Source organism: Mobula birostris, chromosome 10 (assembly GCF_030028105.1).
Source record: "Mobula birostris isolate sMobBir1 chromosome 10, sMobBir1.hap1, whole genome shotgun sequence".
NCBI classification, from domain to species: domain Eukaryota; kingdom Metazoa; phylum Chordata; class Chondrichthyes; order Myliobatiformes; family Myliobatidae; genus Mobula; species Mobula birostris.
Genome location: NC_092379.1, coordinates 80,712,192 through 80,736,830, shown reverse-complemented (window position 1 = coordinate 80,736,830; position 24,639 = coordinate 80,712,192). Strand labels below are relative to the sequence as shown.

The window sequence follows — 24,639 nt, the reverse complement described above, 5'->3', positions numbered from 1 at the left end:
TACAGTGAAGTGCATCATTTGTGTTAACATCTAAACAAAACAGTGCTGGAGCCAGCTCAGAAACGTCGCCACACATTTCGCACCAACATAGTACTCCCTCAGTGCCTGGCAGAACGCAGAACACAACAAGAGTAGAATAACAACAGCAAAAACAAGCTCCATTCCTCCCTCACACCTACGTACATGCATAGTCCTTTAATCCCAGGACAGGCATCCAGCATCCAGCCCCCAGTGAACATGGACTCGGGCCTGCAGACACCAGGCTTCAATCTCCCCAGTAGACTCACAGTTCCTGCTCCAGCCAATGGGCCTCAACCTCTAGAGTTCCAAATCAACCCCTAGGCCTTGATCTTCATCATCAATCCCTGCACACACTGATCTCGAACACTGGATCTCAAACTCGGGTCTCACCAAAACACGAACTCATAGAGGTCATTGGAACTCATTCCTTCTCCATGCACGGAACACCAATTCCAGAACCTGTTGACAACTCACCAAACTGTGAGGCTCCTCCTCCCATCCACTTGTTGCTGGTCCAACATCCGACTATGGATGTCCCACATCTGCATCACTGGTTTTCAAATGCAGAGTGGAGACTTAACCTCCAGCCTGACCTTAAGTTCCCCCATGTCCGTGCTCCTAAATAGACCCCTAACTCCCTTCTGAATCCAATACCATGCTTATGAACATTAAAAAAAATTAAAAATCAAACAATTAAACAATTAAAAAAAACTAAGTACGAGCTGCGATTCAGTGGAGATCTGCGCCATCTTGAAATCTGCAATGCTTTGGCAATTCTCGACAAAATAATGGCTTGGGTGTTACAGATGAAGCAATAGCAAAACCAAGAGCATTTCCCCTCATTACTAAATAAAGTCAAACACAATTAACCGGAAGTGGCAAAGCATTGCACACTTTCCTCCATGTATCATGTTGTTATGTTCTTCAGAGATGCAATCAATACAGAAACTAGGTTTGGACATGAATTTCAAATGCTTTGCACATATTCTCTTTCACACAACCACCAAAAATGATGACACTCTCTCTATTGTAAAATCAAGAGTCCATAACTTGAACTACCCTCTGCCTCTGCTTGTGAACCACCTGCCCCTAAACCCGCTCAGACCTCATACAGGTACCCTGCCATGAACTTCTTCAGATAAGTAACTCTGAACAGATTGCTGAGGCCCTGCACTCTGCACAGCTTTTCCAATTGTAAATAGCAGTTAAGCTGTAGGAGTTGAAGATTTGTTAAAATGTTCAACAGGTCACAAATATTCAATGTATTAAAAATGTTGAAAAATTAAATACACTATTGAAAGTTATTACATTCCCTAAAAAAACTAAAAACACTAAGAACATGAGAGAAATGAAAAAATAAATACATGATTAAATCAAAAAGGTATTAAATGTATATTTACCCTTCTGTTCACATTTGTTCTTCCATTTTGAAATGAATGGGGTTCCTGTCCCAATACCCAGTAGACAGCTGAGAAACTTGCAGAAGCTTGTGGCCACTAGTCAACTCCATGAAGAATTTAGTATTTGATGTCATCAGGGAAACCTCACTGAACTCGGCAGAATTCGGGAATCCTGGCAATGAGAGATGCTGGAACATCGTGCCTGACAAGAGAAATTAGGGATAGTATCAATTCCAAAGAAGCAGCATACAAATTAGCCAGAGAAAGTGGCTCACCTGAGGACTGGGAGAAATTCAGAGTTCAGCAGAGGAGGACAAAGGGCTTAATTAGGAAGGGGAAAAAAGATTATGAGAGAAAACTGGCAGGCAACATAAAAACGGACTGTAAAAGCTTTTATAGATATGTAAAAATGGAAAAGACTGGTAAAGACAAATGTAGGTCCCCTGCAGGCAGAAACAGGTGAGTTGATTATGGGGAGCAAGGACATGGCAGACCAATTGAATAATTACTTTGGTTCTGTCTTCACTAAGGAGGAAACAAATAATCTTCCAGAAATAGTAGGGGACAGAGGGTCCAGTGAGATGGAGGAACTGAGCGAAATACATGTTAGTAGGGAAGTGGTGTTAGGTAAATTGAAGGGATTGAAGGCAGATAAATCCCCAGGGCCAGATGGTCTGCATCCCAGGGTGTTTAAGGAAGTACCCCAAGAAATAGTGGATGCATTAGTGATAATTTTTCAAAACTCGTTAGATTCTGGACTAGTTCCTGAGGATTGGAGGGTGGCTAATGTAACTCCACTTTTTAAAAAAGGAGGGAGAGAGAAACCGGGGAATTATAGACCGGTTAGCCTAACGTCGGTGGTGGGGAAACTGCTGGAGTCAGTTATCAAGGATGTGATAACAGCACATTTGGAAAGCGGTGAAATGATCGGACAAAGTCAGCATGGATTTGTGAAAGGAAAATCATGTCTGACGAATCTCATAGAATTTTTTGAGGATGTAACTAGTAGAGTGGATAGGGGAGAACCAGTGGATGTGGTATATTTGGATTTTCAGAAGGCTTTTGACAAGGTCCCACACAGGAGATTAGTGTGCAAACTTAAAGCACACGGTATTGGGGGTAAGGTATTGGTGTGGGTGGAAAGTTGGTTAGCAGACAGGAAGCAAAGAGTGGGAATAAACGGGACCTTTTCAGAATGGCAGGCGGTAACTAGTGGGGTACCGCAAGGCTCAGTGCTGGGACCCCAGTTGTTTACAATATATATTAATGACTTGGATGAGGGAATTAAATGCAGCATCTCCAAGTTTGCGGATGACACGAAGCTGGGTGGCAGTGTTAGCTGTGAGGAGGATGCTAAGAGGATGCAGGGTGACTTGGATAGGTTGGGTGAGTGGGCAAATTCATGGCAGATGCAATTTAATGTGGATAAATGTGAAGTTATCCACTTTGGTGGCAAAAATAGGAAAACAGATTATTATCTGAATGGTGGCCGATTAGGAAAAGGGGAGGTGCAACGAGACCTGGGTGTCATTATACACCAGTCATTGAAAGTGGGCATGCAGGTACAGCAGGCGGTGAAAAAGGCGAATGGTATGCTGGCATTTATAGCGAGAGGATTTGAGTACATGAGCAGGGAGGTACTACTGCAGTTGTACAAGGCCTTGGTGAGACCGCACCTGGAGTATTGTGTGCAGTTTTGGTCCCCTAATCTGAGGAAAGACATCCTTGCCATAGAGGGAGTACAGAGAACGTTCACCAGATTGATTCCTGGGATGGCAGGACTTTCATATGAAGAAAAAAATGGATGAACTGGGCTTGTACTCATTGGAATTTAGAAGATTGAGGGGGGATCTGATTGAAACGTATAAGATCCTAAAGGGATTGGACAGGCTAGATGCAGGAAGATTGTTCCCGATGTTGGGGAAGTCCAGAACGAGGGGCCACAGTTTGAGGATAGAGGGGAAGCCTTTTAGGACTGAGATTAGGAAAAACTTCTTCACACAGAGAGTGGTGAATCTGTGGAATTCTCTGCCACAGGAAACAGTTGAGGCCAGTTCATTGGCTATATTTAAGAGGGAGTTAGATATGGCCCTTGTGGCTATGGGGGTCAGGGGATATGGAGGGAAGGCTGGGGCGGTGTTCTGAGTTGGATGATCAGGCATGATCATAATGAATGGCGGTGCAGGCTCGAAGGGCCGAATGGCCTACTCCTGCACCTATTTTCTATGTTTCTATCTGCATTTTCCCAGGAAACAAGAACATGTGCTCAGCTAGGGAAGGTAGTACCATGCAGAATTGCCAGAATTTGTTGTGTATTTAATATTTCAATAATATTTGAGTAATATTGTAAGTACAGTATATTTTTTGATTAAGCATTCTTGTTTGTTTAAAATAATTCCTAATGGGTTATAGGTAAAAGTATGTGAATGGCATATGTTGTCAAACCACCACATCATAAATGCGCACCTCGCTAGAACTAAAAACAAAACCAAGAGATTATTCTCAGCTTGGTGTGCATGCATTTAACTAGTTTTATGCTTTGGAGTTACAAATGGTGGCGACAAGACAACTACCTACTTGTTGAAGCGCAGTGAGATACTTGAGTTTTAAAAAAGACTGTAAGACATTAGAGGAAAAAGAAGCGCTGTGAGAAACACTAGTTTAAAAAAAACAATGCGGCACGTGGTTCTATGGGAATGAAAGGGAGATGATAAAGAAAAAGGCAGAAAACAGACAAATTCACAGGATCATAAACAATGAGTACCAGGTGACAGCAATCATAAATAAAAAATAATAGAAATGGCTGGCTAAATCAGAAAGATAGATGCTTTCAATTTCACAAGGGATAACTGGATATTTTATACTGCGTGAATTGAGTAGCATTTTGAAGCAAATAAAATAGCCAATGAGAAGCAAGTGCCAGTTTTACTGAGTGCATTAGGTTTAAAGGCATACAGTTTGTTTAGAAGTTTAAATGCTCAAAATAAGCAAGCTGAAATGGGCTTTACTGATATTGTGAAAGTAATGCAGGAGATTTAGAACCAAATACATTGCTATTTGCAGAATGCTTTAGATTTCATAAGCAGAATCAAAAAGAAGGGGAGTCCATTTCAGCATACATGGCTGAATTTAAGTTGTCTGGACATTGCCTGTTCAGTGATGGGCTTAATGATGCACTGAGAGATCATCTAGTTTGTGAAATCTTCCCAGAAAGTATTCAAACATGTAAAAGAACAGTTGAAATTACTATATTGATGGAAACAGCAGACAAAGATGCAATTAAGTTGCAGCCAGGAATGAAAGTGATTGTGAATGAAATTGCAATGACTAAACGGAGGCCTGCCTGGTCAAAGAAACTGTGTAATCATTGTGGCAGGGGCTCACATACAGCAGACCAATGCAAGATAAAACTTGAAGAAAATGCAACAAAATAGGTCATATACAGAGATCACACTGGACAGAAAAAAATAAGTGGACTGCACAGGTAAGAGAAAAAGATAAAAGGTAAAGTTGCACTTTCAAGAAGAGCACTAATCTGCATGCTATTGATGAAAAATCTGTTCACGAGAGTGACACAAGGCTGAGTAGCATTAAGACTTACAATGTGAAAACTAACAAGACGAGCAATATGTCTCACACCAGAAGAGAATAGCAAAATAATTGAAATGGAATTGGACACTAGCTGAGCCTTTTCAGTCATTACATAAAATACGTTTGAATAGCATTTCAAAGATACTGAACTGAAGCCTGCAGATATCAGATAAGAACCTATACTGGAGAAAAGACAACTTATGTGGAAATGGCATTTGTAACACTGAAATATAACAACCATCAAACCAAATTGGGCTTGTATGTGCTTAAAAAATAGGATGGTCAATACTGTGGGGTCGTGAGTGGCTGTGACAACTACAATTTGATTGGAGATACAACCACCAGATGGAAGTGAACATAGCCTTCACATCAGGTTTCCTTACCACAGCAGAGAAAAAATACACAGAGATTTACAGAGGCCTTGAGCCTGTTTTGGGGTATCAATAGTTTCAACCACTACTTGTGTGGGAGAGAGTTTACCCCCGTTACTGGTCCTCAACTATTAGTGCCCATTTGGACCCTTTTTCTTGGAGGACATAATTGCAGGTTGAATTCAAGAGAACGACTGATCACAGTAATACTGATGGATTGTCCTGTTTACCCTTGGAAAAGGAAATACCTGAAAAACATTCAAAAGAGGACATTCCTGTTAACACATTCTCCGTAACGTAAATTGGAAGTCTCCCTATTATGGTAGAAATGATCAAAAGGGAAAAACAGTAAAATCCTACACTGTCTCAGGTCTACGTATCCGCTCAAATTGGCTGGAATTTGCTGCAGAAATCCCGGTTGCCTCACTGTTACTGGCACTGGCGTGAAATTTCCCATGACCCAGGTTGCCATATGTGTGGATTGACAGATTTTGTACCATCCAAGCTGAGAGTTAAACCATTGGAGGAGCGACATGCTGGTCATTCTGGCATGGTCAAAATGATAGCGTTGGCACGAAGCTTTGTTTGGTGGCTTGGGATAAATCAGCAGATCGAGCAGTTTGCCATGAACTGCTTAGGGTGCCAACACCTTCCGAAGAAAGGTACTCAGAGCTGTCAGAACCACTTCCTACGGTCCCAGAGTCAACTCCTACAGCCACCACAAAGGAGACCCCAGAATCTAAGATTGTTTCACAATGATTAAATCTTTAGTCCTGAATGAGACAATTTAATATTTACTATGCTGTGGATGTCTATATAGTAGTTGCATTATATAGTATACTGTATTTTTATAATATACATGTTGAAATGCATTCTACATTGAGTTGGAGTTTATAACTAAGCAGGGAGGATTGTTGTGTATTTAATATTTCTGTGATATTATAAATACAGTATATTGTTTGATTAAGCATCCTTGTTCATTTATATAATTCATTATGGGTTATATAAAAAAGTACATGAATGGCATACATATGTCATCACTCCACCACTTAAATTGAAAAGTGAAAATGAAACTAGGACACATCTTCCCAGCTCTGTATTTTTGCTTTCAATTAGTTTTATGTTTTGCAGTTACAAAACATAACAAAATTTGTACAGAAAATTTTGGTCCATAAATTTTCAAATAATAAATAAACTGTTTTTAAAGTTTCCTAATGGTATTTCAGCTTCCAACTTTTGTTTATGCAGTCCTTGGTTTGCTTTCTATTCAAATGATTGAAAGATAAATTATGTTCTCTGCTTTTTATCTTCTGGATTGGAATTTATGAGGATGTTCCAATGTGACTGATTGTTCCATCTGCACAATGACCTCAATATTCCAGTTCTCCACACACGAATGCTCCCAGCATTCCACAGATCCCTTACAAATAGCAACAGACTAAGGTCACTTCAGAATAATGGAAATCCACACTCCAAAGCCCTCTAAATCTTTGTGTATAATTTTCTCAAGGTCAATAGTGATAACACCTCTTCAAATCTGCCAAATTGTTCACACATTCACAGGTGCTGAATTGTTCTTTATGGCTGTTTCCCGATTACACAGCACTGTAGAAATAAAAATCATGAATTAATGCATTAACTATCTGGTATTTTGTTGAATGATTCTCACTTAGTTCTCTGTGCTGAACTTTATGCACTGCTGGAATAAATACATAGTTAAAGATATTCATGCCACAGTCAACTTAGACATCCCAGCATGTGAAGACAGACTGCGGCGGATTGAGCAGACGAGACCAATGGAAGGTCCAGCGGTCAAGAAGGCAGTCTCTGCAAGCGTTGTGGAGCATGTAGAGCAGGACAAGACACAGAAGATGTCCTGGTCATCCACTGCGCCTAGTCCCATCTCCAGCCGTCTCAACTCTGTCTTGCCATTGGATCCAGATGGGAATTGGGAAGAGAGAGTGAGGCTGACGTTGCGCAACTCTCCCTCACTTAAATCCAAATCACACGCTAGTCTCGACACCATCATAATGGTGTTGAGGTCCTCATCGACTTTGATGATGGACGAACACAAAACACTCAACTTAGACATCAAAGTCACACATTACATATTGTATTGAAAGTCCTCCATGTACATATAATCCTTTCCTACAACATGCTTTCTCCTACCTTTATTTTTATGTTACCTTCTTCTGCCCCCATTTATAATGAGACTGTGCTGTTGTGAAACAAATGTAAATATTCACTGTCAATTGTACTCTTGACTCCTGGTCCAGATAATATTATGTAGGTTCTCCCCAAATTGCTGAATATTTTGCTATTCAATTGCAAACAGTATCAAGATAATGAGGTCTCTAAACTTGAGTCACAACACATTGCTAGAAGCGAGAACATAGTGTGATATATCTGTCAACAATAGTGATAAACCTGGCATTTCCATTTTGGCACAATTTACAATCAAGGGGTAAACTGCACTCATTTTGATTTTCCAAAATTAAGTTAAGGTTAAATTTTCTAATCAAACTTACATGCTTAATAATAAAAACTAAAATTCTCTACATAATACTGTACCACAATTATAAGAGATTTTGCATATGTCTTTAAGTTTCTTTATCTTGCATTAATAATATTTTAAAAATCATTGATACATTTAAGTGCAGCAAATTAGTCTAGTTTGATCAAACATAAAAAATAAAGGACGAGAGATTATCGTAGGCAATATCACACTTACACGGATTTTTACTACAGTAGGTCATCAATGTCTATAGCAGTCAAAGTATGGACATGTTTCAGGAAGCACAGCTTGCAATGTACAATTTGACGACTTGCAACATCTGTTCTCTGCAGCTCACATTCCCACTTAGTTTTACTACAAAACCTTACTATTTTACAAATTGTAGCTCATCTGTCACCTTTCTACTCACTTGGTTAAGCTATCTATAACCTTTTGCAGACCTTTTATATCTCTTACTGCCCATTTTCCTGCTGGAGACAAAACATAGCAAAATGTTAGAAAAAATCTCATTGGTTTAAGCAGCATCTGTGGAGGCAAAAGGCGTTGGATAAAGTTTCAGGTCAAGATTCTGCATCAGGACTAAGGGGGAGTAAGAAGAACTGCCAGTATATGGGAGTACAAAGTGGGAGAGAGAATAGAGGCTGGCAAATGATTTGTGGAACCAGATGGAAAGGAGATGCAGATGGTTGCAGCCAGGGTTGGGGTGGGACTGGGAATAAGAAGGATGAACAAAGGGAGAGAAATACACTTACATTTGGCATTCCAACAATCTGGAGAAACTCCGCAGGTTGAACAGCATTGGTTATGGGTCAAAAGCTTGCATCAGGGCTAAAAGTGAAAGCACAAAATGGCCAGCATGGACAGGAGAGAGAAGTGTAAAGGAGAATAGAACCATAGAACGCTACAGCACAGAAAACAGGCCATTTGGCCCTACTAGTCTGTGCCGAAACATTATTCCACTAGTCCCATCCAATCCATAACCCTCCAGACCTCTCCCATCCATGTAGCTATCCAATTTATTCTCAAAACCTAAGAGTAAGCCCGCAGTTACCGTGTCAGATGGCAGCTTGTTCCACACTCCCACCACTCTCTAAGTGAAGAAGTTCCCTCTAATGTTCCCCCTAAACCTTTCCCTTTTCACCCTTAAGCCATGTCCTCTCGTATTTATCTCTCCTAATCTAAGTGGAAAGAGCCTATTCACATCTACTCTGGCTATACCCCTCATAATTTTGTAAACCTCCATCAAATCTCCCCTCATTCTTCTACGCACCAAGGAATAAAGTCCTAACCTGTTCAATCTTTCCCTGTAACTCAACTCCTGAAGACCCGGAAACATCCTAGTAAATCTTCTCTGCACTCTTTCAATCTTACTGATATCCTTCCTATAGTTAGTTGACCAGAACTGTACACAATACTCCAAATTTGGCCTCACAAATGTCTTATACAACCTCCCCATAACAACCCAACTCCTATACTCAATACTTTACTCCAATACACAATACTTTATCTTGTCACTTCCCTTCACCACTTTTTGCTAGCTATATTGCCTATCTATTATCTGTCCTGGTGCAGGGTTTTAACCTCAAATGTCCTCAATTTATTTCCCCCCCCCAATGGTGTTAAACCTGCTGAGTTCCTCAAGCAGATTGTTGCTACAGATTTCAGAATCTGCAGTCTCTTGTGTCTCTATTTGCCTTCGACCCACTTACTCAATTGATCAAGGTCCGTCTGCAAATCTTGATAACCATCTTCGTTGTCTATACCTATTTTAGTGCAAAATTACTAACTGTGCCTTGTACATTCACATCTAAATCACTGATATAGATTAAAGCCTAGATTAGCTGTATTTGTCATATGTACTGTACAGTGAAACATCGAAACATACAGTGAAAAAGCATCGATGGCCAACACAGTCCGAGGATGCACTGAGGGTAGCCTGAAAGTGTCAGTATGTTTCTGGTGCCAACATAGCATGCCCACAACCCACAAACCCTAACACGTACGTCTTTGTAGCAGAGCACTCAGAGGAAACTCACATGATCATGCAGAAAACATACAAACTCCTTACAGACGGTGGCGGGAATTGAACCTCGATCAGTGACTGCCTGCACTGTAAAACATCGTGCTAACCACTGCACTATCATGCCACCTGCTGCACTAGCAATAGCCTTGCAGTCACCACGGGCCTCCAGTCTGAAAAACAACCATCACCCTCTGCTGCCTAGCATCAAACCAATTGTGTACCCAATTAGCCAGCTGCTTTGGGATCCCAGGTGATCAAACCTTGCATAGCAGTCGACCAGGTGGAACTTGAAAACCCTAACTGAACTCCTCGTGGGTTACATCTACCACCTTGTACCCATTGCCCTTAATGTCTACTTCTTCAAAAAATTCAAATCAGTTCATGAATCCTGATCACCCACACACAAAACCATGCTGACTATTCCTGATCAACCCCTGTCATTCCAAATGCATGTACTGTATATCATATCCCTTAGAATTACATAAGAAAGTTACCAGAAAATGATAGCAGATCAAACTACTTAACTTACTATCTATCGATATGAGTATGTAAATTAATTTTGTAGCTAGAAGACAGAGAGTTTAATTAGTGAGCATAATTCCAATGGTGGGGTGTGACTTGAGGATTTACACTGGGGTTTAGAGTCAGAGCACGCAAATAAGCCCTACATCTAACTGGCCCATACCAACCACAATACCCATCCAAGAAGCGCATTCAAAGTTCTACTTTATAGTTAATATAAAAATGGCAGATCCACAAACAGAGAACTAAATAGCGAATTTGCTGATTACACCAAATTCAGGTGTCTCAGTAAGTAGGTTGGATTGAAGCAGAAAATCCCATCTAATGAGTGTGCAAGTGTGCGCAAAAAACTTTCCAGATGGAGACTGATGTGAGGTCTTTTATCTGGGATATAAATATAGAGTTAAGAATACTGTCCAAATAGTGAAAAATTGAAGGCTGGAGAAACAAAAAAAAGATAGGTGGGGTCTGCAGAAATCAGCAAAGTGATGCTGCTGTTACAAGTGAGTTTTACATTGCACTTGTGCATAGCCGTACTTGTACATATGATGATAAATTGGACTTTGAAAAAAATAATTACATTTCGAAGGAAATGTTGGTTGTTATGTTGAGGATCATAACTCCATAAGGCATAGGAGGAGAATTTAGTCTATTCAGCCCATTGAGTCTGCTCCACCATTTGATTATGGCTGATTTATTTTCCCTCTTAACCCCATTCTCCTGCCTTCTCCACATAACTTTGATGCCCTTTCTAATCAAGAATCTATCAACCTCAGATTAAAATATACCCAATGACTTGGCCTCCACAGCCATCTGTGGCAAGGAATTCCACAGATACACCACCCTCTGACCAAAGAAATTCCTCCTCATCTCTGTTCTAAAGGGGCATCCTTCTATTCTGAGGGTGTGCCCTCTGGTCCTAGACTCTCCCACTATTGGAAACATTTTCTCCATATCCACTCTAGGAGTATCAATATTTGATAGATTTAATGAGATTCACCCCCTCCCCCCCCAGCCCACAGCCTTCAAATGCTCCTCATACATTAACTCCCTGGGATCATTCTCCTCTGGACCATCTCCAATGCCAGCACATCCTGTCTTACATAAGGAACCAAAAATTGCAACCAATACCCCAAATTTCATCTCACCAATGCTTTATAAAGGTTAGCATTCCATACTCAGTTTTATATTCTAGTCCTCTCAAAATGAATGCTAACATTACATTTCCCTTCCTTCAGGAGGCTGAAATACAAATGGTATTAGTTAAGCATCAGTTCCATAATACTCTGGATGGACTTAAGTTAGAATACCACATACAATTCGATGTATGGCATGTACAAAAGTAGCAAGTACAAACTACATTTTTATTATCTGAGTATAACTGCCCCACATATAACCCTGAGATTCTTTTTCCTGTGGGCATACTCAGCAAATCTACAGAATAGTAACTATAACAGGATCAATGAAAGATCAAGTAGAGCGCAGAAGATAACAAACTGTACAAATGCAAAAATAAATAAACAGCAATAAATAATGCGAACATAAAATAATGAGATAAAGAGTCTTTGAAGTGAATTCATTAGTTGTGGGAACATCTCAATAGATGAGAGTAGTTATCCTCTTTTGTTGAAGGGCCTGAAGGTTGAGGGGTAGTAACTGTTCTTGAACCTGGTGGTTTGGGTCCTGAGGCACTTGTACCTTCTACCTGATGGCAGCAGCAAGAGAACAGCAAGGCCTAGGCAGTAAGGATCTTTGATGATGGATGCTGCTTTCCTACGACAGTGTTTCATGTAGGTGTGCCCAGCGGTTGGGAGGGCTTCACCTGTGGTGTACTGGGCCGAATCCACTACCTTTTGTAGGATTTCTGCTCAAAGGCATTTATGTTCCCATAGCAGGCCTTCATGGAGCCAGTCAATACACTTCCCACCACACATCTATAGAGGGTTGTCAAGGTTTTTGATATCGTGCTGAATCTCCACAGACTCATAAGGAAGTAGAGGCACTGTCGTGCTTTCTTTGTAATTACATTTATATGATGGGTTCAGGACAAGCCCTCTGAGATAGTAACACCCAGGAGTTTAAAGTTACTAACCCTCTCCATCTCTGATCCTCCGATGAGGACTGGCTCATGAACCTCTCATTTTCATCTCCTGAAGTCTACAATCAGTTACTTGGTCTTGCTGGCATTGAGTGAGAGGTTGTTTTTATGGTGGAGTTCAGCCAAATTTTCAATCGCCCTCCTGTACGCTGATTCATTGCCACCTTTGATACGGCACACAACAGAGGTGTCATCAGAAAACTTGTATATGGTGTTGGAGCTGGACTTAACCACACAGTCATAGGTGCAAAGTGATTAGACCAGGGAGCTAAGCACAGAGCTCTGTGCTGCAATTGTGCTGATGGATATTTTGGAGCAGATGTTTTTGCCAATCTAAACTGACTGGTGGGATCAGCAAATGAGGAAATCGAGTTTCCAAATACTCAAGGGGCTATCGAGGCCCAGGTCTTACAGTTCACTGGGTAAAAACGATATCACTCATTCACCACAGTGATCAATGGATTAGATAGACCCATTCAAAATGCAAGGGTAGTGTTCCTCACAGTATAGTAAATACAGCCGAAGTGCTTAAAAATTGGGGGAGTAGAGAAGATACATAGTTTTGTTTTTCAGTGAAGAATCCAAAGCCAGGATGATTCTACTCGGAAGAATATCCCTGCATAAAGGTCAAAAGAATTTCGCAATTCTCTCCATTCTTACCCTGATCCTACTCCTAGCCATACCCTATAAATTCAACCCCATCCCATGTCTCAGCTCCACAACAGAAAAACCACTGAGGCCAGGCCTACCGACATTTTTAGTGTTAAGATAAATAGCTTTTGCAGGTGAATGTTTTAATAATAATACAAGGAACATGAATCAATAATCATCTTCTTGATAGCTTGAGAGACTGAATAGCCTGTTCTCTTTTTATATGGCTACTGTAGGTGCATGATTGACTGCCCTCTTAATTTCTATGGCTGTTCTCATTAAAGCCTCTGAAGACAATGTTATTACAGAGCAGAACAAAGAATGATGCCCATAAATTTTACTCAGAATAAACCCATGTACAAACAAAGACAATTTCCTCTTTGAGCCTATATAATGAGTAAAGTCTTACGCAAAGATATGTGGAACACAGAACAGTACATCCCAGGAACAGGCCCTTTGGCCTACGATGTTGCACTGAACTAATATAGTTCTGTAACAGGAGAATTTTAATATTGTGTTTCAATATTTTTTCTCAGATTTATAAGCTATTATTTTAAGTTAGTAGACCATCATAAAGAGTACACAAACACGCAATTTCTCCCATCACAAACATTTACAGTTAGCTCTGCTCTGTTTTGGAAATAATTACCACTTAGATGACAAGAAATGCTCAGTTGTTTATTGGCATCATGAGTAATCTAGGTCATGTTTCTCTACCAATGACTTATTATTTTATTGCACTACTGTAAGAATTGAACTTCTGAACCCAAGACCATAAGCTAGACAAAAATATTTGTAAAATATACATAAAATGGTAAATATATGTTTTTGTAAGATTAATAAAGAAATACTTGTTAGTAGGGAAGTGGTGTTAGGTAAATTGAAAGGATTGAAGGCAGATAAATCCCCAGGGCCAGATGGTCTGCATCCCAGAGTGCTTAAGGAAGTAGCCCAAGGAATAGTGGATGCATTAGTGATAATTTTTCAAAACTCGTTAGATTCTGGACTAGTTCCTGAGGATTGGAGGGTGGCTAATGTAACCCCACTTTTTAAAAAAGGAGGGAGAGAGAAATCGGGGAATTATAGACCGGTTAGCCTAACGTCGGTGGTGGGGAAACTGCTGGAGTCAGTTATCAAAGATGTGATAACAGCACATTTGAAAAGCGGTGAAATCATCGGACAAAGTCAACATGGATTTGTGAAGGGAAAATCATGTCTGACGAACCTCATTGAATTTTTTGAGGATGTAACTAGTAGAGTGGATAGGGGAGAACCAGTTGATGTGGTATATTTGGATTTTCAAAAGACTTTTGACAAGGTCCCACACGGGAGATTAGTGTGCAAACTTAAAGCACATGGTGTTGGGGGTAAGGTATTGATGTGGATGGAGAATTGGTTAGCAGACAGGAAGCAAAGAGTGGGAATAAACGGGACCTTTTCAGAATGGCAGGGGGTGACTAGTGGGGTACCGCGAGGCTCAGTGCTGGGCCCCCAGTTGTTTACAATATATATTAATGACTTGGATGAGGGAATTAAATGCAGCATCTCCAAGTTTGCGGATGACACGAAGCTGGGTGGCAGTGTTAGCTGTGAGGAGGATGCTAAGAGGATGCAGAGTGACTTGGATAGGTTGGGTGAGTGGGCAAATTCATGGCAGATGCAATCTAATGTGGATAAATGTGAAGTTATCCACTTTGGTAGCAAAAATAGGAAAACAGATTATTATCTGAATGGTGGCCGATTAGGAAAAGGGGAGGTGCAACGAGACCTGGGTGTCATTATACACCAGTCATTGAAAGTGGGCATGCAGGTACAGCAGGCGGTGAAAAAGGCGAATGGTATGCTGGCATTTATAGCGAGAGGATTCGAGTACAGGAGCAGGGAGGTACTACTGCAGTTGTACAAGGCCTTGGTGAGACCACACCTGGAGTATTGTGTGCAGGTTTACTCCTCTAATCTGAGGAAAGACATCCTTGCCATAGAGGGAGTACAAAGAAGGTTCACCAGATTGATTCCTGGGATGGCAGGACTTTCATATGAAGAAAGACTGGATGAACTGAGCTTGTACTCGTTGGAATTTAGAAGATTGAGGGGGGATCTGATTGAAACGTATAAAATCCTAAAGGGATTGGACAGGCTAGATGCAGGAAGATTGTTCCCGATGTTGGGGAAGTCCAGAACAAGGGGTCACAGTTTGAGGATAAAGGGGAAGCCTTTTAGGACCGAGATTAGGAAAAACTTCTTTACTCAGAGAGTGGTGAATCTGTGGAATTCTCTGCCACAGGAAGCAGTTGAGGCCAGTACATTGGCTATATTTAAGAGGGAGTTAGATATGGCCCTTGTGGCTATGGGGATCAGGGGGTATGGAGGGAAGGCTGGGGCAGGGTTCTGAGTTGGATGATCAGCCATGATCATAATAAATGGCGGTGCAGGCTCGAAGGGCCGGATGGCCTACTCCTGCACCTATTTTCTATGTTTCTATGTTTCTATAAAGAAAATTCATGTCTCAATGCCCATCGTCAAGCAGCTTATGATGAAAATTAAGAATTAATTTGGCCCTCTCCTGATTGACTTCAAGGTATAATGTTGATTTTGATACGGCAATGAGCTGTGCATCTTGGTTCCAAAAGCAGCCACAGAAGTTAACATTGAAACTGAGGTGCTTGGACTTTGACATTCACCGTTTCTATACACTGAAAACAGCTGGAACATCACTGAATACATTTGGAAAAATCAAAGAGGCTCAATTCTAACATCAGTGCAGTAAGACAACAGGCAGGACCCACTTGGGATGCAATTTCACCATTCTAAAGACATAAATTCTTGCACCAGTAGGTATAACAGCTAAGTACATCTGTCAAGCTTGAAGTCATAATAATCACATTACTAAAGTAAATGCTGCTTGAACTCATCAATTACAGCACTAACACTAATTGTGGTGAGATGCTGCTAATGATGGGGGTCTTGCACAATGTGTCCAAGAATAATCAGGGTCTGGAAATTTTCAGTGACCACAACATAACCAACTAACTTTGAGAGTCTCATTCACATAGGAGACACAAATATTTTTGCCAAAATGTGGATCTCAAAGCAGCTATGGGCAGATGAACAATATCACAAAATGTGGGTGATACTAATTCTTGTCCCAAATGCTTTGTAAACTGCACATGGGTATGAGCTGAGCTGAAAAACTTCCTTGCATCATATGGACTGAACTAAAAGCCATCTTCTATGAAGCTGGTTGCTTTAATTCTATACCTACCATGTTTCCCCTAGAGAGGACATACCTAGAACTGCCTAACTCATGAGTGTTACTTTTAGAATATGTGTGAGCATGTGATGATTCAAACCCAAGGGTTGTAATATCTGGGTTCATCCTGATACTCATCAAAGAATAGGGAGGCCATAGAGTTTAATGATTATATATACAGGAAAGAGCATGTTCTGTACAACTATCGCCATTCTCTAACAAATACGAGCCTCCACCAATTTTTGCTTTAACCCAGAGAAAACAATAGTCATTGTCATACACATTTGAATGCCTGGTCATATACATATAATAATGCCACAATTAAATAAAAAGCTCTAAAATCCATTGCATCACTTGAACAAGTAGTATCCTCATTAGCCCTTGATCTAAACAGTGGGCATCTCAGAAAACCAACCAGTAGCCATGAAACAACATGCTAGAAGGCATAGTATAGATAGGAAGTAGAAAATGACATGGGACCCAATCAGCCAAATCCACTCATTGGGATTGTTAACCTATGGATTAATCAGGGCCCATTTGGAGTACTGCGCAGGCACAACTGAAGCATTCCTGCACAGGTCCAGTGAAGAACTTTAAAAAGCAAGGAGTTTTTTGACGGGAGTCATTGATTGGAGTACTGCACATATGCAACAGAAGCGTTCCTGTGCAGGTCCAGTGAAGAGCTTTAAAACCCAAGTCTCTATAAGAGAGGGATACCGCCTAGTAGAGTGGTCATCATGGGAGCGATTGTCATCAGAGTAGCAAGGCTTTGGTTCAACAGGGCTTTGGCAAGAACCTGGCAGAGGCAAGGTAAGTAGGTAAGTTCATACCCTATTTCATATTTAAATCTTGAGAGAATATGGGGTATGTTTACAGAGCCAGTGTTCTGTACTGGGTGTCAGATGTGGAACTTCCAGGTGAACTCCAGCCTCACCAATGGCCACATCTGCACCAGGTGCACCGAGATGCAGCTCCTCAGAGGCTGTGTTAGGGAAATGCAGTCCGATGACCTTTGGCTTGTTCAGGAAAGTGAAGTAGAGATAGACAGGTAGTCACCCCAAGGCTACAGGAGACAGATAAATGGGTGACTGGAGAGGGAAGGGAGTACGTCAGATAGTGGAGAGTGCCCCAGGAGCCATTCTGCTCAACAATAAGTACTCCCTTTTGTGTAATGTTGGGGGTGACAGCGAGTCTGGGGGAAGCAACTGCGGCCATCCCTCTGACACTGAGTCTGGCCCTGTGGCTCAGAAGGGTAGGGAATTAAAGAGGATGGCAGAAGTAATAGGGGAATCTGTAGTTAGGGGGACAAATAGGCAATTCTATGGATGCAAAAAAGAAATACAGATGATAGTTTGCCTCCCAGGTGCCAGGGTTTGCAATGTTTCTGAACGCGTCCATAACATCCTGAAAAGGGAGGGTGAGCAGCCAGAAGTCGTGGTACATATTGGTACCAACAGCAAAGGTAGAAAAAGGGAGGAAGTCCTGAAAAAAGAGTACAACGTGCTAGGAAGAAAGCTGAAAAGCAGGACCTCAAGGGTGGTAATCTCGGGATTGCTGCCTGTGTCACATGACAGTGAGGATAGGAATGGAATGAGGTAGCAGATCAATATGTAGCTGAAGAATTGGATCTGGGGACAGGGATTTAGATTTCTGGATAATTGGAACTTCTTTTGGGGCAGGTGTGACCGGTACAAAAGGGATGGGTTGCACTTGAATCTGAGGGGGCCCAATATTCTTGTGGGCAGGTTTACTATATCTGTTGGGAGTGGTTTCGACTATTATGGTAGGGGGATGGGAACCAGTATGATAGAGCTGAGGATGAGCCAGCAGCTTTACAAGGAGATGATAGATGTAACATGAACATAAGGAAGGACAAGCCAATGATTGTGTCGAATGAAGTCAGAGCAAAGAGTTAAATTGTACCACAGAGGCAGAATTCAAAAGCGCAAAGAATGCAGGACTGAAGGTGCTGTATTTAGATGTGTGTAGCAGTCAGAATAAGGTGGACGAACTCATGGCGCAATTAGAGATTGGTTGGTATGATGTTGTGGGCATCATTGAGTCATGGCTTAAAGAAGGCCTGGTTGGAGCTTAACATCAAAGGATATACTTTGTATTGAAAGGACAGGCAGGAAGGCATAGATAGTGGTGTAGCTCTGTTGGTAAGAGATGGAATTAAATCTTCAGAAAGAGATGACATAGGGCCACAGAATGTTGAATCTTTGTGGGTGGAGTTAAGAAACAGCAAGGGTAAAAAAAAACATAATGGGAATCATATATAGGCCTCCAAATAGTAGCCAAGATATGGGGATGAGATTGCAAAGGGAGCTGGAAAAGACATGTAATAAGAGTAATGAGGACTTCTATATGCAAGGGGATTGGGAAAATCAGGTCATTGTTGGATTGCAAGAGAGGGAATTTATTGAAGGCCTACAAGATGGTGTAAGGGGTTTCTTCTTTTATGTTACTGCGTAGGCTAATTAAAATGGCTTCTTTGTTATGTTAACTGCTGAGAAAGTCCTTCCACTAGCAGTTTGTTTGGATTATGTTATTGATAAGAGAGCGAATGAACCAATTGGGATAGATGTTATTCTTTCTAGTGTGTCTGTAAGTTATTGTGATGCATGGGTTTTGGGGCAGAAGGCACGAGAGAGAGAGACAGAGAGGCTGGACAAGGTGCTGTGAGTCAGCTTACAAGGTTGGACCCCGAGCAGGAGTCCAAGGTCCAGAGGGTTCGGCAAGGAGAGGAGAGGAGACGGAGACGTGTGGAGCGTCTGGTCAACCACCGTTGTTGGTCCCAGGCGGCAGGTCGAGGTGCTCTGAGGGGATTGCAGGGTGAAGAAGGAAGGCCCCGAGCTCCAACTGTTTGTGCACGAAGAGATTGAACTTTGATAAGTGTGGCGCCTTTTATCTTCCTTTCATATTTTATCTCTATTAATTATATAGTTCCAGTAATATCTATAAACAGTAATTCGTTTAATCCTATCTGGTGTATTGTCTATTATTTGGCAGGGTGGGTTACCTCACACAGCATCCACACAAACCTTACGACCAAGTTTGGCGGGGCCAAGGGCTGTTTCCCTAGATGACAGCGAGCTGAGTGACCCTAAGGCTTGCCGGGGGGCTACAATGGTTTTTTAAAGCAGCTTGTGCTTGAGCCTACTCGGGGGGGGGGGGCTGTCTTAGATAGGGTGTTGTGTAATAACCCAGATTTTATTAGGGAGCTTAACATAAAGGAACCCTTAGGAGACAGTGATCAGAATATGATTGAATTCATAACCGCAATTTGAGAGGGAGAAGTCACACGTATCAGTATTGCAATGGAATAAAGGGAATTACAGAAGCATGAGAGAGGAACTTGCCCAGGTGGACTGGAGGAGGATACTGACGGGGATGATGGCAGAGCAGAGCTGGTTGAAGTTTCTGGGAATAGCTCACAAGGTGCAGGATAGATAGGTCCCACAGAAGAAGTCCTCAAATAGCAGAGCTAGGCAACTATGGCTGACAAGGAAAGTTAAGGATTGCATAAAAGCCAAGAAAAGGGCATATAAGGTCACAAAAGCGAGTGGGAAGTTTGGATGATTGGGAAGCTTTTAAAATCCAACAAAAGGGTACTAAAAAGCTGTAAGAAAGGAAAAGCTTAAAAATGAGGGCAATCTGGCAAATAATATAAAAAGTTTTTTTTCAGGTATATAAAGAGTAAAAGGGAGGTGAAAGTTGATATTAGACCACTGTAAAATGATGCTGGTGAGGTAATAATGGGGGACAAAAAATGGCAGATGAACATAATGGGTACTTTTCATCTGTCTTCACTGTGGAAGACACTAGCAGTGTGCCAGATGTCTGTGAGTGTCAGGGAGCAGGAGTGAATGCCATTGCTATTACAAAAGAAAAAAGTGCTAGGCAAACTCAAAGGTCTGAAGGTGGATAAGTTACTTGGACCAGATGGACTACATCCTAGAGTTCTGAGAGAGGTTACTGAAGAGATAACAGATGCATTAGTCATGATCTTTCAAGAATCACTTGATTCTGGCATGGTCCCAGTGGACTGGGAGATTGCAAATGTCACCCCACAATTTAAGAAGGGAGGAAGGCAAAAGAAAAGAATTTATAGGTCAGTTAGCCTAACATCAATGGTTGGGAAAGAGGTGGAGTCTATTATCAAGCATGAGGTTTTGAGGTACTTGGAGACTAATGATAAAATAAATCAAAGTTAGCATGGTTTCTGTGAAGGGAAATCTTGCCCAACAAATCTGTTAAAAGTTCTTCAAGGAAGTAACAAGCAAGGTGGAGAAAGGAGAGACAGTGGGTGTCATTTTACTTAGATTTACATGAGGCTGCTTGACGAGATAAAATCCTATGGTGTAACTGGAAAGATACTGGCATGGATAGCAGAATGGCTGACAGGCAGGAGGCAGCGAGTGGGAATAAAAGGGGCCTTAGATTGAATTTAGAAGAATGCATGGGAATCTCATTGAAACATACCGAATGTTGAAAGGACTAGATAGGGTGGATGGTGGAGAGAGTGGTTCTTATGGTGGAGATATCCAGAACTAGAGGACATAACCTCAAAATTGAGGAGTGAACTTTTAGAACAGAGATAATGAGGAATATATTTAGCTAGCGAATAGTGAGTTGTTGAATGCCCTGCCACAGACTGTGGTGGTGGCCAAGTCTGTGGGTATATTTAAGGTGGAGGGTGATCTTTTCCTGATTGGTCAGGGCACCTCAGGACATGGTGAGAAGATAGGTGTATGGAGTTGTATGGGATCTGGGATCAGCCATGATGGAATGGTGGAACAGACTCGAAGGGCTGAATGGCCTAATTCTGCTCCTATGTCTTATGTTCTTATTTGATCTTGATTGTGGGATTAAAATTTATGTTTTATGTAACACCTGTATTACATTGGTGTTATCTCGTGTGACCGGTTGTGGCACACTTTATAAGAAAATCAAATTACATAGTATAACACTAGATGCTAGTAGGCCATCAGAAGGTCTAGTTATGGAAGGAGGCACTGTTTAGAAAACACACACTTCTGGAGGTATGTTTTGTTTATAAAAAAGCAATATATACAAAAAATTTACATGAGTAAAAACAATTCAAAATTCCAACATACTGCTTAGGTTTCAAATCTCAGATATCAACCAAATAAACCAAATTTCTTTTTAGTTAGAATCAGTGAAATTCATTAGAATAACCTTTATTACTCCAATTTTTCTAACTAACTAGATCTAGTGTTATTCACTTTTTTAAAGGTTTACAATCTAACCTTTTGTTTTTACTTAACCCTAGTTAGTTAGAAAACTAATTGAATTCCTATTCTTAAGTATTATGGTGAACTTCAGTTTCAGTTCCAGCCAGTATGTCGACAATTTCAAATTCAAATTCAAAAATTATGCATATACAGCTTAAACCCTTTCATGACAATTCACCAACATAACAACTTTTAAACAAATTAAATCTCGTTCAGTAACTTATCAAAGTCTTTGCAAAAATAATCAGTTCTTGCAGAAAATCAAATCAAATTCAGATCCTTTGAATGAAAATAAACTTATACATCCTACCCTATTAAATCCTCTACGTCATTCAACATTCCGTTCTCATGCTGGCTCTTTGATCTTGGGTGGCTTGCCATTTTGTTTCTTGGTTCATTGGATAAGATAGTTGATCATGCATGAAAAGTCAATTCACAAAGTTAGACAAAAAAAAACTGACTTGTATACCACAAGATTATAATCTGTAAGTTTTTTTTTACACATTCTATTTTCTATTTCAAAATAACTCACTATCACATTAACATTTCCAAAAATTTCTCAGTTACAACACTACTGAACATATTTACACACAGATTTATGTACTTGGAACAGTAAAAGTTTAACTCACCAAATCCCTTGGTATGATTTAACAGAACTAATTCCTGGTTACATGGTAGAGATCTTGGACATCTGTCTCTTCCGATACTGTCTCATTATAGCTGCTGCTTTTTATAGCCATAGCTTCAATAAATCTTTTATCACTATCGTCTCTCCTCCAGGGGTCTCACCCTGAGGTTTTCAGGTAAGTAGGGTAGAGATACTCACTACTAATTCCACTTTTAACGGTTTATATCTTTAGTTTCTAATAGCTTGCTGCATTTCTCTCACTTGTCCGTGCCTGCATCAGCCATGCCTCATTCTCAGATTGCTTTCCTTTTCCCAGGTTCTCTCTTTTAAAAAAAAATTGGTAAACCTCGTCTTCATCCCTCCACAAGTAGAGCTTTCTAACTTTACATCTTTGGGTTTAATTAACCTGGGTTACATTTACAATGATTCATGTCTAGCAAGGAAGCTAAAACATCACACAAATGATATTGATGCAAACTTGATTTAGAAAGTACTTCCTGGGGAGGTTGATATCTCCTTCATGATAGGAAGTGTTAGAAAATGAATAGTGAATAATCAAGCATAAATAATCTTCTATTCTTGCAATAATGTCAGATTTGCTGGATCGTTTTGACTTTTACTCATGCTTAATATAAATCTATGCCTCAATGGAATTGCAGATGTGGGGAAAGAAGACATTTGATAATTTATATGTTCAGACCATTGTGTTCTGGGAACAAAAACGGTGTACATAGAGATTGACTGTTATGTTTTCCTAGCTAAAGTTAATCAAAATATGAGTCTTAAACTTGCACTAGGGATCTGCTGACCCTCTCATGACAGAGGGGATAAACCAATGTGATGAGGTAAAGGAAAATTGATTACAAAACAATGGTCCAAAAGCTGCAAAGAACAGATTACCCCTTCGCAGCTGGACAGGAAGAACTATCAAGACTTACTGAAGAAGGAAGGTCTCCAGAAGAAAGCTTCCCAAAAGTGACTCCGGGGTAAAGAAGAAAAATTTGTTCCATGTGATACTTAGAGGTATCTCAAGTGTTCCACTATTACAGCACACCTGCTGTCCATCTGGAACATTTTAATAACTAATTTGTACTGTTCTTCGTCATGTATAACCAACACATTATAATCGGGTGCAGCCAGCTAATAAATCTGCTACTCAGGCTAACACCATCACCCAGACCATCAATTGATTTAAAAAAAATAAAAAGTACAGTCTAACATATAAGTGTTATGATGAAGCGAAAGATCCAGCCAGCTTCAATAGCAAATTATGTAAAGAGTGGGAATTGAAGTATGAGGGAATAAGAAAAAGGTAGGAATTCAAAGGTAACCAAGCCACAAGTAAACTCAAATAATCCAGTGCACTTGGGATCTAGGTAGTGCTGAAGTAGCAGGTTTCCCAGACTACCGGAAGTTACTCTTAAGAGTACTCAAACTCTTATTTCAGCAGGAAATTGTGGTAAACTATCACCGCAAAACATTGAAGAGGTGAGCAAAGGCGAAGTGAATTTCAGGGATGAGCCATACTGATGCATTGCAAAATTGACACAAATGCAATTGGAGTGAGCAATTCGGAGAGGAGTCAAAGCAGAAGAGTTTCGATACCCGTCCAACTAATCTGGGAGCGAGTTTGGATCACTCTAGGGGCTGAGCCAATTTGGAGGGGTTCAGACAGGGCAGCGTGGTCTAGGAAAAAAGCATTTCGCTGCGGTGGGACTGGGTCCTAATGCAAGGCACAATCCGCTATTTGGACAATTTAAACGCTGGCCCAGATAGACTGGAAAGGCAAGGTGTCGGGACCAAAAGTGAGAGTTGGGCTGACTCTGCTCACTCTCATAGGATGTTTACTCCTCTCTCCATGACACTGAGGTTGTGAGATTGCTCCGGCTGCTGTGCTTCATGTCTGCGAGCTTCGAGGTGATTTGCTCCACTAATCTCAAGGTTGTGTAATTTATACATTCTCTGATAATAAATGTACTTCTGAGTATTTGAAATATACAAGCGCTCTAAATCTTAGTACCAGTCACAAATCCTGGTTTCAACTATACAACTGGTTCATGATCCAAAACTTGTCCCTGCCTGCACTCCAGGTCATTAAACTCTGGACTCCAGCTCACATTCCAGACTAATAAGTGAAGCAATTGCTGAACCAGAAGTTCCACATAATCAGAGTTTTACCATGTTTGTTTTCCAGTTTTAAAATCAAGAAGAATGTTGTCAGATAATCATCTGCAAAGATAATATCTGGGGCATAGCAGCTGTCTGGAAACACTGGAACAGTTTTTGATATAACTCACTAAAAACATAAGCA

The 24,639-nt window shown here is 40.8% G+C and overlaps 1 long non-coding RNA gene across 1 annotated transcript in view; it reads right to left on the bottom strand.

The window, feature by feature from the left end:
* Nucleotides 1–22,829, bottom strand: part of LOC140204543 (uncharacterized) — a 41,614-nt gene extending 18,785 nt beyond the window's left edge. Inside the window, exons 1-3 of the long non-coding RNA XR_011887666.1 lie at nucleotides 22,330–22,829; nucleotides 22,011–22,088; nucleotides 1,422–1,623 (exon numbers count right to left, since the gene is read on the bottom strand). This is a non-coding gene — a long non-coding RNA (uncharacterized lncRNA). The remainder of the gene's footprint in view (nucleotides 1–1,421; nucleotides 1,624–22,010; nucleotides 22,089–22,329) is intronic.
* Between the last annotated feature and the right edge of the window lie 1,810 nt (nucleotides 22,830–24,639).